At 38.5% G+C, this 16048-nt stretch overlaps 1 protein-coding gene across 4 annotated transcripts in view; it reads right to left on the reverse strand.

The window, feature by feature from the left end:
• chrm2a (cholinergic receptor, muscarinic 2a) overlaps positions 1-16048 on the reverse strand; it is a 79147-nt gene that overhangs the window by 46225 nt on the left and 16874 nt on the right. For all 4 annotated transcript variants that reach the window (XM_075471582.1, XM_075471581.1, XM_075471583.1 and 1 more), the window contains exon 2: positions 2801-2955. The gene's annotated coding sequence lies outside the window, so the exon portion shown is untranslated. The remainder of the gene's footprint in view (positions 1-2800; positions 2956-16048) is intronic.

Below are 16048 nucleotides of genomic sequence, written 5' to 3' on the forward strand. Positions count from 1 at the left end.
TTCTGTGGTCTTTGCTAACAGATACAGTAAAAAATAGACAGCCAAATATCTATTACCTAAAACAAAAGAACTCATACATCAAGTGGCATTCAACTTCATTCAACAGACACGGATATGCAATCAGAGGGTGAACACACACACATCTACAGCGAATATCAGTTCAAAGAGCAGCGACGCCATTTGAGATATGATTCTGGACAGCATCAGTATGATGAAGAGGGAGAGCTCTTGACAGTGTTGTTGGTGGAACAGCTTCAAACGGTGGTGTGAGTGTGTGCGTACGTGCAGATGCCACATCTGCTGATAATGTCCACACACAGCCCCCGAGTGAGAAGTGAGGTTGTTGATATCAAGTGCTCGCGCATAGCTATACATGGTGTTCTTTTTTGTCTGCAGAGATGTTCTGGCCCCGCAGAGTGACATGTGATCTGATAGCTTTTGAAACATCTTCACATGATACATAGCCTTAGAAACATATCCTTGTCTAATCAAATATGTAAACAGGTTTGAAGAATGAGCTTGACTGGAAGAATGTCCAGCAAATCATCCAGTTCTCAATGACAGTGCATTGAATTACTAGTTCCACAATTACTGACGAGCAGTAGTTGTTTGTATTAGCCCTCGCTGCCATTTATGATAGAAAGCACCAGTTTCAACTCCATGGCATAGAGTGAAAAGAAAACAATTATTAGATATTGCTGTTGCAGGTAAGTAATAACTGAACAAATCTGTACAATCAGAAGCAGAAATCAGAGGTATTTTAAGACCAAATATGTCTGTTAAATACTGTGTATGCTTTAGTACACACCAAAGGAAACTTTTTCTCCCACAAAATAAATTGAATCTCAGTGGCCTAAAACGCTTTCCCTGTTGTCCATATTCATGCTGAATGACATCGGCACGAAAAACAAAATACTCTCCTGGAGGATAGGTTGACACCGAGTTCTCAGTTCAAGACTTTCGTAGTCATTGGACAGTTGTTGGTCACACCACGCCAAGTACTTCACCTGTAATGGATTTTTGGAAGTCCCGGTGGGTTCACACTACATGATTGATCACAGCAGGGGGTCCCCCACTTCAAAATGCTTTGCCAAACTTGGCCCCTGACGTATGTCTGTCAAGTGGCTCCAGGTAGTCAAATTTGCATTGCTTACCTGGTTGTTGAAGAGAAAGTGTCAGTTTCTCTCCGAGGCTTTTCTCTCTTGCAAGTCTGACATGATATTGCACATTGTAAGCATCAGAGGCTCTGCTGTGTTGCCAACATTTAACCGAATTCTGCTGTTTCCTAAGCAGACCGTGGTTTCTTCATTGTACTTTCCATCATGTCCGTTGTATCCGTTTTTCTTATTTTCCTTTTTCCAGGTTTCCCCGGCTGTGTCTCTTGTTATTCTCATTTGCTGTGGCACTTAACTCATCAACTTCTCCCCTGCCGAATACCTTAGAGAATCAGGCAATCTAGAAATTCAATCGGAGACTGGGACATCTTTTTCTGAGTCCCACAAATCACCCCTCGTTAGTGTTCACACATAGCATTGAAAACCACCAGTCTAACCGATTTGCCTAGGATCGGGGGCTTTGACCTCCAATTTTTGTCTGTAATGTTAAAATCTGGCTTAAAATTTTAGAGTGAACTTGGCTTAAGCTTTACAGGAGCCCTGAAAGTGGATGAGGCTGAAACAAACCTGTGAATGGGCATACAACGGGCTCTATAAATGTCATATATCTAAAAGCTTTTAATTGGTTCTTTAGCTTAAATGCTCTGTTATTCACAAGCTAATTGCCAAGTGTATCTGTCAAAGACACTGTTTTAACAGTAAAGTTAAAGGCGGTAAAAAAAAAAAACATTGAACTAAGCTTCTTTAACACTCCTTTAATCATAAACGTAGATGAATAATAATGAGATGATTAGTAAAGTTTCGAAAATAAAAACTAGGCTGACGACTGCAAATCTTTGAACTAAACTGAAGGATGATAGAGACCACAAATTAAACCACAGTTTCTGATAAATGCTGCATTTAAATATCTTATTAGTATAAAATACTTACCTTAGATTATGGGAATATTCAACATGCAATAGAGCACAACTCACCCAGGTTCCACCTGACAGTGAAAACTGCCTCCTTTCAGAGTCGCAGCGTGGCAGTAGCATAACAGATAAAATATGGTGGGGTTCGCAACCCTCTGCTATTGGTGAAGAGCTAATTTGTATCCACTGATGCAGGGTGAGCTCTTGTAACTGCTTTGAAGTGTCAGAAAAATGCCATACGTACACGCTTAAGGCTCAAGTTTGCCATTAGCATTTAGCCACCACTGAGCTGCGGCACACAAAATTGCAGGTTGGAAAATAATCCAATACTGTAAGTATCAGTATGGAACACATTTAAAAGATCACCTGTATATGGATTGCTTTAGCATGTATGATGAATATATTCAGAGGAGTTCGTGCTCCCTGTGAGGCTTGAATTGACTTAGCTTTAGAGGGAGCATATGTTAATTTTTGTGTCAAGATTTCAGTAGCAAATTGTAATTCATTATCCAGTACTGAGTATTGACCCACAAAGATCGTAAATCAAGAAGAGCATACAGAAACTGTTTCCAGGTAAAATATAAAATACATAAATGTGCAATCGATGTGTGCAGAGAATGGTTGAGAGGTCTTTCTACTACATTTCAAGAGATTCGACAGAATTTGGAAATGTTTCACTTGAAAATCAAAGCTGAAGAGGAGTTTATCTCTTATAGGATTTGACTTGGTCTGGGTGTCACGAATAAACTGTTACTGTGAGGTGTCTGTACTTACAGAGAGAGTTAAGCAGTCTGCAGTCTGTCAGGCTTTCTCTTGTTTGGGTGGCATATTCAGAACGTGTATGCTCAGTGTGGCACCAGAGACTTTCTTTGACAGAAGGAAGCGATGGGCGTATCTGGCTCCAGCTTCATGGTTGATAGCCATGGCCACTGTGCAAAAACAACAGAGATAAAACAGAATGAGCAATGGACACAAGTGATTTTGTGCTTCCTTTATATCAGTTCCTGAGATCTAGATGAGAAGGTTGATACAACTCTTTGAATATTAAACAGCCAGGAGATGGTTAGCTGAGCTTACCAAAAACAGAAGAAATGCAGGCATGGTTGTAGGTAAGAAAATAAACTGTGCGATCTAAAATTTCCTTATTATTTGCACTCTGCGTCTCTATTGTACATGCATACAAAAATGATGAGTGAATAGGTTAATTTAATTTATTGCTATTGAAGATAATTATGTTAGAGACTGATGTTACAAAAGCAAATATCCTTCGAGATGGGTGACTAAAGAAACTAACTCCAATTTCTTCCACAGACTTTAGTGTGTTTTTCTGTTTTCCACCTTTAAATCTTAGTGGAATTTCATCTTGAGTGTAATCAGTTCATTAAGAGGACGTTGTTATCTGTTATCACTTCAGTAGATATGGCCAGAAGGTGCTCTTCTCCACCTTCTACAAGTTTCAATGAGGCATCAGCATCCATTTTGATCATGTGATAAACAGAAAGCTACACAGATAGGAGGTCTTAGCAGATTCAAAAAGTCTAACCTTACCCAACACCACCCACAAATGGGACCTGGTGGTCCATGGAATGCGCAGATGAAAACCCAGCAAGGAGAGACATTAATATTGTGTGGAAATGGTTATATTTGAACTAAAAACACATTTTCCTGAGCCAAACCAAGAATTTTAGTTGTCCAAACCAAATCAAACAATTGTGTAGTCAAAGTCTAACCAAACAGCCACTGAAAACATGAGTTGCTAAATCAAAAGTGAAAGAAAGTAAAGTATAAAAGGATTTATATAGGAAACCAGTCCACGAGGGTCCACCAGGTCCCTCTGCGGTTGTCTGTGCGCAGCCCAAATATATGTAACTGTACGGGCTGAGCTCCAACTATGCATGTCTCTGGGTCAATTTCCATTCAGAAAAAATAATCAAAATACATAACAAACAATAAATGCTTGTTATACTGCTGAGTGCAGTTGACCAAAGTTTGTATGAAAATGACTCAGATGACAATGTGTGCAGCTTACTTCTGCTGCCATCACCTCCAAAATGCAGATTTGGTAAATCTTTATTTCCCAATTTCCACAAACTCTGAATTTACTGTAAACTGTGCAAGGTAAAATGAACCCCTTTAGCTTGTGATTTTCCAAGAAATCCTACAGTGTTCATCAGTGTTCCACAGAGAGTGATTCTTTTTCAAATAGGTGAAAAATGTGGCACAGACCTCGCTTGGTTTTTAGATTCCAATCTACATTTCTAATGTACACCTCAACAAGACCCAAGGAATATGAGAGTGGCTCAGACCACCTCTTATGTAAATGACTGTGGCCTAGGTTCACTATGTGTGCACGCCCTGCATGCACGCCCTCTGAGGCCATTACCCAGGAGTGCTGCAGCACTCATAGTCATATTGCTAGATGACTAACAGGTACACCTCATGTTTAAATGGAATTTTCAGTCATAGAGCCTTGCAGGAACTAAAATAATCTCTGTAAGCATGCCTAACTCACTTATTAAAAACAACTCTTGAAAAGCTGCTACATTTGTGTATAGAGTAAGGTGTAACAATTCAACGTCGCACCAGCTTTTGAGCTAAAGTTGAGAAATTAATGGAGTTGAAGCTGCTGAAGGTGATCATGGGATAAATCTTGAGCCCTAAGGCCACAGTGTTTGGTATATAAAGCCAGTGTCGGGAAAAGATTTGGCGTCATGATAGTGACTTGTGTTTGTGGCATGCTGCTGCGTGAATACATTACTTATTAATGTCTGCAGCATGTCTTTTACCGATATGATTAATCGCAGATGACAAAACTGTGGAGAAATCAGAGGCCCTGCTTCTGAAAGAAAAAAAAGATGCCTTGAAAGAGTGAAGGTTGTTGCAGCAGAGAGCAAACATCAGCAAGGCTTTAGTGAAAGAAAGATTTGGGGAAAGCTGGAGGGTGAAACATACTCACGCTGTGAGTCACATCCCTTTAGTCTCACATAGTTAGACAATACATTGTCCAACTGATTTCCCCATGGAGAAAATTTGCCTAATGATCTTTGTCTCTGGTGCCCTAATTAATTTATTATGCTAATCGGCAAAGCCACCAGTCTGATCAGACATTGCATAAACTTAAGTGTACTTCAGTTCAGTTCCTAGCAATTCTTCTGTAAGATGATGAAAATTATTCAGAAAATTGTCAGATGATAATCAGGCATAAAATATCTAATAGGCAGTTTTGGATTTAAATCTCCCTCTTCAACAGACTTTGCTCCCTCATGAGCAAGTCTGAGAATTCTAAATAAATGTTCTTTAAGGCTGAACATATACAGCAGGGACATAGTTTAGACTGACTGGCTGTAGGGTGGCATGACCTCAGATATTTCACTTTATATCTGTGACGATTAGCAAAAAAAACATCAAGGCTACTAAATAGAGTTCCAGATTAGCACAGTCTGTCTTTATCCTCACTCTATCACCTTAATCTCCCAAGAGGGCAGAATATAGGGAGGGGGAACTATTATTCCATAAAGCAGCCAATCTGTACAGCATATTGTCATCACTAAGGAGCTCTAAATCTTTTGTAAAAAACATGCTCACAAACTTGCTTAGACACTATGTACCTTAACTGTCACAAAGGGACAATAAAGACAGAACACAACAGAGTTCAACCCACATTTCAGGGGCTTTGTGTTGCTTGAAGGCGTTTCCTTGTCCCTGGCAAAAATAAATGGATAAGGCCTAAAAACTGCTAGTGGGATGCACTACATACAAGGGCGATAGAGGGTATAACACATAATGCATCAACAGGAAAAACTGTGGGATGCTGTGCATTACATGTGCAGCAAGAGTTCTGTCACTCGTGATCAAATATTCAAATGTTCAGATATTCAGATAATGTGATCATGTTGAGCTTGTCGATCTATCCCAATTTTTTGGGGATCGTTTTCCCTTCTTGTCGGCTCTGTATTCAGAGTATAACTCCAAATACGGTCAGCTCAAGAACACGGAATAATTGTCTCAAAGCCATCTATTGTCACTACTGTCTTCTTAAAATATCTCACACCTTTTATATTGCGACTGTGCTCTGCCATCTGAAATAATTTATCCCAAATACTGTGCAAACAGTCATCTGATATGCAGCAACAAGATACACATCAAATGAGAAGCTTTAGAAATGACTGGGCTGCTGAATAAATCACATTTACATACAATATCACCATTACAACAAATAGGGGTTATCATTCTATCTTGAACTAAAATTCTTCATGAATGACTGTCAATTTCAATTAATAATCAGACGCCTGGCAACATGCAGCGATGAAGGGCACAGAATACACTCTGGAGGAAATCTTATGGCTGATCGCAGCTGTGAAAATAAACATCCCTCTCAGGGGACGTTTTAAAAGTGCATTGTCTTGGCATCACTTAGAGGACACAGCAAATCTAAATGTAAATGCAGCAAAGGTATAGAGGAGGTTGGACAAGAAACCATATTTAAAGGTGCCCTATGATGTTTTCTTGTTAACATCGCTATATTTACATACACTGTCATCCAAAAAAACACTGCATTTTCTTTCTCATTTAGCACAAGCTGAATACATTTGCATTGTCCATTATTTACACCAATGTTGTCTTCCTTCGTTATGTCTCTGCTCACATTTGCAACAGTTTTTCAATAAATGGAATAGTATGGAACAAGCATCAAATATGTGCATCTTTGGCACAGTTACTTGGAAAGCTTAGTGTGTATGCTCACACCTGGCACCGGAATGAGTTTCAATGCCTCTCCTGTCAACTGCCTGCTCTAGCTGCAAATACACACACACATTATTTCTCTTTGCAAAAACCAAATGTGAAACGTCTGCACAGGTTAGCAAACCCTCCCCACTGCACAGCACCCAGAACCAAGCAGCTACTTGCATGAATGTGAACCTCAAATCCAGACTTGGCCAAATCTGTTAATTTCAGTCCTCCAACAAGCATGGTACACAACAACTAATGTGAATGCACTTTATTTTTACATGTGCAATTAGTCCAATTGCATGTGTAAACAGGGCTTATGGGACACACACAGCTAATGAGTGTACTTCTTGATTTGTCAAAACGAACACAATATTTTATACAAGCTATGGCTAAAAAGTGTAATCTTGCTATCGGATAATTTTCTGCAGGTCGAAAGCAAAAAAACTTGCGTCACGTCACAGAGGACAATCGACAGTAGCTGCATGCTGAACTGCATGAATGAGTCTGTAAGACAAGGCAGTGAAGGCTCAGCCATTTTAAGATTATTTGTGGTAGGGGCCCTGCTTGATTATTATAAATATGGCTCTCTGTGAGTCGCCAGTGCATAAAAATGTCATAAAATTCCATTAAGTACAGAACGGAGCGTAAAAGAAGGATGTGACATGCAGGTAATGGAAAATGAGGAAAGGTTCTTGCCAGCCAGATTTGATATCCACAGAGATGAAGCCAGTCATATTATATTTTCACTTATCACAACTTCACCTCGGAACGCCCTATTGTGAAATTGCTGTTTTATGTCTGAGGACTTCTGCATCTCTAAAAGATCCCCTAATGAGTTCAGTTTTAACTATCTTATAACAAAAACATGTTCACACTGCGATGAACTGTCTGAAGTGCTTTGGAGCATCGAAAGCATCGAAAGCATAAGCAATAAAACAAGTCTTCCACCTTTTCCATTTTTAAATACTCCAAAGGGAACATCTGTCATGCAGTTTTCTAGTACCTTGTATCTACCAAACGCACCCTTCAACAGTGGGCTGCTGCATTATTGCACCATCAGCATTATGATGGTGGTGGGTGGGGGCGTTGCTTGTTCAAACCCGGACTTGGTCATAGATCTCAGTGGGCATCTCACCTGGCTCTTCATTATCTTCATTTCAGCTAACATCCCAGCAGGAGGGCATGTGTCTGGATAAAAAGTCTTGATTATATAACTGTCTGAAAAACTGGCCGTTGGCCTATTTACAAGTCAATGCATCAATGCACCAGAGCCCCTGCACTTCCCTGGAATGCCTGAGACTAATGGCTCCAATATGCATGATGGATCTATAGGCATGCCATGCTGGTGTATGTCTAACAAGAAATTTAAATAACTAGTCACTAAAGCCTGCATAGATAGATAGATAGATAGATAGATAGACTTTACTTTGGGAGGTTCCCTCAGGGCAATTGAAATCTCCATCTCACTCACGTGCAGAACTGTTATATACAGAAATGTACATTAGAGACAAAAGTGGAAAACACCCAACACCAGCACCCGTATGAAGATAATAATAATAATATAATTGTAGTATACTAGTAATAGTAATGAAAATAGTAATAATAATGATGATAATGATGCTAATAAATAATTAAGATTAAGATCCGATTTATTGGCCATGCATACATGCATTGGCACCTGTTGACACACACATGCACATGCACAGGGTTTAAGTATAAAGTAAGATTAAAATTAAAATTATCAAAGTAAGATTATTGCACACCACAGAGATTATTGCATGTTTTTGCACTGTTAGACAGACTGACTGACTGCCACCTGTCCTACAGTCCCTCTGTCCTTCTGTTACCCCTCCTCCCCCCGAGTGACAAGTGGACAAGTGTCAGCATTCATTGAACCCGTATATTGACGAATGTGGACCCTTTTTTTTCCCAGTCGGTTAATGTCTTTGAACTTGCGCATTAAGCCAAATGTTTGAGCTTGAGACTGCACATTGACTGCACGGTGACTCCACATTGGTCTTAGTTCTGCCCAGATGACTGCAAAGCCCAAAACAAACAAAGAGAGAGATTAGTGGATCTGTTTAACCTCAGGGCAGAAGGATGCGGTATTAGACCAGAGTTTGTTTAGCACACACTGTCGCCTGGCTTCCTCTTGTCTTTTCCCTCTGTAGTACAGTGTGCTCCAACATAATACCACTCAGAACTTGGAGCACTAATTAAATTTTTTAGCAGTCATTGAACAAGCTCATTTTGTTAAACAATTTTAAGGCATTTGTACATGATTATTTCAATCTTATATTAGATATCAAATTGCTAAATGAACTACATTTTTTATACAGCTTTTCTAGTCTTGTTGACCACTAACAGAACTTTTACATGACAAGCCACGTTTACCCATTCAGACACATTGACACAGCACTACTTCTTCTACGCAGGGTTACAGGCTATGCAGTGTTTTTTTTTCCATCAAACACAATCACACACAGATGAGTGCATCAGTGGCAATGTATGGTTCAGTGTCTTGCCCAAGGACACTTCGACATGTGATCTGGTGACGCCGGGGGAATCAAAACACTGACCCTTCAAACGGTAGAGGAGTGCTTTCCTCTTGAGCTACAACTGCCTCCTTCGCAGTTTTTTTACAGTGACCTGTAGATGTGAAAACTGCTCAAAGCTGTCTTTTCTCTGTCTCCTTTGGAATAAAAGATACTTCTTACATGGGCAAATAAATATGTAGCAGCAGCTTGGATCAACCTGGGATATGCTGAGTTCGTAGGACGTATAAAGAGGAATAAATTAAATCATAGATGTGGTTACATAAAGGAAAATGAATAAAAGAATAAATAAATATGTTTGTGTGATGATGTTAGCTTTTTGAATTTTGTTTTTGCTTTTGTTATTTTCGGTTAAGGTAAGGTACCTTCGGGCTGAGGTACCTTCTTTTTGAAGTGGGTGTGACAATAGATCCTTTTCGCTTAGAAACATCGACATTATATGTATCCATTATTTCAAATGTAAAATGGTTACAATTTACTCTGCTTACTGGTATGACTGGGATTTAGTGCTTTAATATTATCATGGACAAAACACTAGCTTGGCCATCAATCTTCTGGCTTGCCTGTGGTTGTGCGGACAAAAGGAGTTTTGAACCACAAACCCTGATATTTGTGGAAACTTTAGTTGTACATGTGATCTGTAGGCAAGTCAGGTTTTCTGGATGCCAACCAAGTGGTTGTAATGTGTCAAACTAGTTTAGGTGCCCATAACTAACCAAATAAGTGAGAGGAAACAAAACTGAAGTGAAAAATAAATTGTAAAAAGCACTGGGTTGGAAAAAACAACTGTTTACTATCTGTTTCACTCACTGCTTCATTATTTTCATCCAGTAACTATTTTGTTTAGGTTCAGGCATTAAAAAATAATTGGTTAAGTTTGGTAAAACATAATGGATTATCTTAAGACAGATCTTGCATTGTCTGTTGCATGTTAGAAATCTACCAGATGACATATTACCGTCATGACTCTGTAAAATACACCAATGTTTCAACTCAAGGAGCCCAGATCTGCCATTTCCACAGCTCCCACTGTGTCATCGCACTTTGTCGCTTTGCCTGCTCTTCACCGGGCCAAAATGTATAAATTGCGGTTTGTGTTTAAAGGCTGAACTGGTACCATCCCATTCTGAGGCATCAAAACATTGAATAGTACATCACTGGACAAATTTGTCGCTTTGGCTCCACTCAGAAACTCTTTAAGTGTCAGGGCGACTCAAAGTCAAGGCAAACTGTTTCACTAGATTCACATAAAGGTATTTTATCACAGTGTAGTTGCCTTTTGTGTTTAAGCAAAGAGACAAAACTACATTCGACTGGCAATTACATTTCCCGATGCATTCTTATGACTTGTGAAGTTGCAGTTTTTATCATTTCCACAATTATCATTTTTTCTTAAAGACCCAGCAGGATCAGATGATCAGATATGATGTTTTGTTAACGGATTTGATCCTTCACTGCACTTGGAGCCCCTGATGTTTTTTTTACACTCACCCCAATATTAGTGTGAAATATTCTTTCATGTTGGTACCACCAACTTCACCAACATGAACTCCAATTTCACGGAAGTTTTAAATGTGCAAGAAAGATATAAATGATAAAGAACCCAATGACAAAACCACTACCTTTATGCTTCTAGTAATCCATTCTGTCAGCCTTTCAAATCATTACTATTGAAAAATGCATGTTTACATCTTTCATCCTCTTTTCACTGGAAATTACATCTTGGCCAGGCTCAAAATTTTACAAAAATATGAGGAAAAACTTTGGACTAAAAGTGCAAGACAAGGTTTCAGAGAAAACAGGGAGAAAAGTTAACAAAGAACTGAGGGAGTCGAACCACGACGTAACGATCATAGAAGGTTTAGCTTTGCCCCCAACAAAGTGGGGATAAGATGAAATTCCAAAGTGCTTTAATTTAACAATAATCTTGAAGATGAGGGACTGAACCTTCTTCATGGTTTCTCTTTCTTTTTTTTTTTATTGCCGTTGGGGGTTTTTAAGCGTATGTGTCTAGAACTGTGTTTGAACATTTAAAGAGATAAAACTATGAGAATCATATGGCAGCTTCATTGGAGACTTTTTTTCCCGTATGGGAAGTGGCACTGTAATTAAATTCATACATGATTTTTTTTTTTCAAGAACAGCAGGGAATATTTCTGGAGGGAAATAAAAAAAAAAAAGAAGAGTACTCGTTAAGCGGACGCCGCAAATGGAGGCTATTTGCTCAATCTAAAATGGTGTTAGAGGCTCACAGAAGCGGGGGATTTAATCTTTTTCTTCTTTTGTTTCATTGCCATCCAGCTTTCACACGTTTTTTTTATTTTTTGGGACATTCCATTTGGTTACAGGAGGGGTGAAAGATACTACTTGATCCCTATAATCCAATTTGTGGCTTACGAGTAACGCTTCTAAAGTAGTATTAACTTCAGCGGCTTCTCATATCATCCCTCATCAGATGTTTGTACAACTGTAGGATCTGAAGATGTTTTTCTTGTCTTTTCAAATATCGGCATATAATATAAAAAAATAAATAAATAGAAATTGTAAAAGATGGAACAGCATATACAATTAAACATAAAGGGCAACGGCAGTCTAATTTAGGCAAGGTAAGTTTATTTGTAGAGCACAATTTGTACCCAAGGCAATTCAAAGTGCTTTAAATGTTTCTGCCACTTCTATGCAATAAAACAGAGGCTGTAGTTGAGGCTAAATGCACGATGATAAATAATAAATCCCATTACCAAACTTTAAAGTTCGTTATCAAAGTTTTAGTCTTCTCTGCATTTACAAAATGGCTCAACTTTGGCTTTTTTTAGGACTAAATGTATGGTTTGTTCCATTTCAGAGATTCTTAATATTAATATCTTAATATATCTATATCTATATATATATATGTATATATATGGTGACGGCAGTTATTTCTGCTGATGGCCTTTTTTGATTATGATTTTTTATTTTTTTTTAAAGTTAAGGGTGAAATCTTCAGATGGACATTTTGGCATTAAGAATTAAGTTTTCGGGAAGGAGTTGGATTCAACTATTTTTGTATTTGGAAAATCATTTTTTGACATTACTTGGTTAGTGTTATAAAACAATCATGGTTAGTAAAAAAATAAATTTTCTTCCTTTGCAAGCAGTTGCTCTTGACCATGTTAGATCACACATCCTTTAAATGTGATTTTTGACCACATCTGCCTGCAAGTTTTCTAAGGGGGCCGTCACTCCTATTGCATGTTTGCTTTTTTTGTTTTTGTGCCAAGGCTGATTTATCACAAATTTGTATATTTTAATGATTTCTTTGACATACAAACGAGTGAATATTTTTTATTGTGATTCTGAAATAATTGTCCACACACAGAGGATCAATTTTCTCCTTGCAGAAAACTTTACTTCATAATTATGAACAAAGCTTAAAGGCTTCGGATACCATTGCACAAAATGAACAATCAATTAAAACAAAACAAAACAAAAAATATTGGAAATATTGATATCCATCATTATCACAGGCTTAGAATCATCTTGTAAATTCCTCTGCAAATCATCTGAAAATCCCCTTGGCGGCACCACACTGCAGTCTGCTTTCAACTAATACCCAGGCGTTTCTTTGGAATTGATTATTTAACTTTTTTTAGCATCATGTTTTATCTCAGCCCAGCAGAATGGCTCTGCGCTGTCGTAGAAGGCTTTGGCAGCGAACTGAAATCCTTCAGTGCACGTATGAAAAGCAGAATGGTGAAGTGGCTCCTTCACTCCTGCACTACACTGATAACTTTAACATTTGACCACGTATTGTGTTCAGGTGGCTGGCTTTCTGAAAGCGTGTGGCGATGCTTCCCTCCAAACGAAATCACATATTTGTTCTCACATGGCTTTGAGGTTTTAAAAGGAGAGCAAACTCTTGAGAGGAAAATAGATGTTTTGTGACTTCATGTTGCCACACAGACTGATTAATGAGCATTTCGTATCGGCAATCTGCTTATTTTGTTGCTTGCTTCAGACAAATTGAACCATTCGTGCTAAATGGGTAAGGGAAGTGAATTCCTAACAGCAGACACTTTCCATTCATGTCAAATATGGGCAAGTTTGAAATGATCATTTTAAATAGCCAGCATTTTGCATTTATTAGATTTAGGTTATAACAACAGAGTTCACACTCTTTAATGATTTTTATAATGAATTAGTCATGCTTGGAAATGGAAACCTCCACCATTAACTTGATGGCATTCAGACCTGTTTACACGGCTGCTACTAGAAGAAAAAGATGAAGTGCTTGTATTCTGATTTTGTAACTAGGTTATTGGTCACTCTCTCCCCCCCCCTGCTCTCTTTTCTTCTATTTCCCCCCTTTCTCTTCTCAGCAGCAAGCCTGTTAGTTTCTTGTTCAATGTCTTGAGTATCAAAAGCTTTTATTTTAAAGAGAGAAACTTTGGAAATGGAATGATAAACACAAAGCTGATGGTTCCTTTCCATACTCTTACTATTTCCACACAACTACCCAAACCCAGTTCCTGTCTTCACACTGCAGCTATTTTCCAGAGCAATTCCAGAGCATAATGGCACTAACAAATCATCAGCTGTGCAGTGAAGCCTATGAAACTGATGTGCCGTCATTTCAAAACAATAGAGGTGCCTTATAAGGGGCCTCATGATGTTATAACTTTAGTGGCTGACAGGCTGAGCAGGTGTATCTTAGCCCCAGAGTAGGCACAGAGCCAATAAAAACCCAGTCGGGACAGCTTGATCAATCGCCATATCTTGGCAGTACGTGTTATAAGCAGCCACCGGGCATCCTCAGTCATTCTGAACAAACAAACAAACAGCTTTCAATCAGAAAACCAGACCCCCATATCTCCATGGCGCCTGGTAATGTTTCACCGTATCTGAAGCCATCATCCTGAAATATCTAGTTGAATTAAGAGAACTGACTTTGGTCTAAAAAGACAACACTTGTCTGGAAAGCAGAGTATTATACCAGTTAGAGTTGGTTGAATTTTGTGAGAGAGATTGAGTAATATGTTATTATCACGGGCAAGTTAAAGGACACTTTAAATCTCTGGAGTTTTTGAACTGTAAATGAGTGGGTTGGACATCAGTGGAACCACCATTCAGATTTAAACACGAAGATTAATTAGAATAAATTAACTGTTTTCTATGGGAAAATCAGCATTACCCGTTTGACACGTTGCCTCTTTTAATTAATTTCTTTTGCTCTCGCTGACATTTTACATTGAGGGAATATGGGTTAAGCATTCCTCCTGTCTGAAAAGATTGAAAAGCCAATAGCCAAAAAGAATTATGGATGACTGAGGAGCATGGCTTGATTGGAAATTGATTGACTTGGCTATGTTACACCTGGTCTCATAACTTTTCACATCCCTCATGCATAGGGAGTTGGATACATTTTTCAATAAGTAGCTCCACAGGAGAAGAACCTTTCCATACTGGTGTCTTTTTGTGGAGAAAATTGTGTGGATGAAGCTGTGTTGCCGCAGCAGATTCAAGCCATTACTTCAAAGAGACAGGGTTGGGATGATCTTTGCATGACGGATGCATCTTTCTTGGTGCTGCGGAATGAGCAGCCCCTCATATCTAGGTTTCATGCTCCATCGCCCGGAAACTGCTACAAACAAAGACCCCCTCAAGTTTTCAAGCAGAAAAGCTCAAATCATCACTGTTTTTCTGAGATTGATCCCCGTTGTCACTTTGCGTTGTTTTCAATCTCTTATATTTCCCATTTGATGTGTAAAAATTTGTTATCAGTACTTCAGTGCATTTCAGATGGAGTCAGATCCAGGTTTCACCAAAGTACCCCTTTTATCATATTTACAACACACATGCTACAGTTTCCAAACAAAGAGATCATTTTCTCTGATACTGATTTCAACAAACACATGCCATGATTGCAAAGCATGCAAGTCTTCTCTTGGGGGTATGGTTGAAATGTGGTGGACATTTTGTGGATGAATGGTAATGGATTTAGATTGATGTAAAAAGACGTGCTGTAGTTCAAATGTTCAAATTCACATCTATAGAGGTGAAATTTCAATCATGTGTTTTTTTTTATTTCATGCTTTCAGGAGAGCCTGCTGGTGAGATATAGACAGGCTTGGAACAGAGCTAATTTTCTCTGATCTGTTGGTTTGAAAAATGCCAATTTAATGTCAGAATGTTAGATGTGCAAAATACAGGAAATGATCGTGTGTGGACAACTCTTTGCTTGAGATATCCCCAGAAACATTTTTGTTGCCTGTTCTATTTGCAGTTATCTGTGGTTGCATGTGTGCTAAGTTTTTAGAGCTCAGTTGTGGATTTTCTCATGTTTTCTTGAGTTGGTCTGAGTTGAGCTTTATTTACCACCATTGATTAGGCTTAACAAAAGGTCAAATGGATTATTAACAAATGCAGATTGTGAGAATTGGTATAGTTTTACCAAAGCTACAACATGTAAATTTTACATATTTGACATTTTTTTATTTAATGGACACCGTTTTCACAATTCACATGCAGTTGCTCTCACAATCACTGGGGTTTCAGGGGTTGTGATGTAGGTCATTATTGCCTTCACGAATAACTAATCTTTTTCATAATTGGCTGTCAGTTGCTGGAACAGCCAGTATCAATCTATCAATGCAAGGTTGATTCTTACCAGTGAATTAAGATTTCAGGGATTTTTGAATAAAATTAGTCGAGAATTACCTTTAGACATCGCAGCATCTATTTCCAAAATCCAAAATTG

This window comes from Odontesthes bonariensis, chromosome 8, assembly GCF_027942865.1.
Source record: "Odontesthes bonariensis isolate fOdoBon6 chromosome 8, fOdoBon6.hap1, whole genome shotgun sequence".
In the NCBI taxonomy this organism is placed as follows: domain Eukaryota; kingdom Metazoa; phylum Chordata; class Actinopteri; order Atheriniformes; family Atherinopsidae; genus Odontesthes; species Odontesthes bonariensis.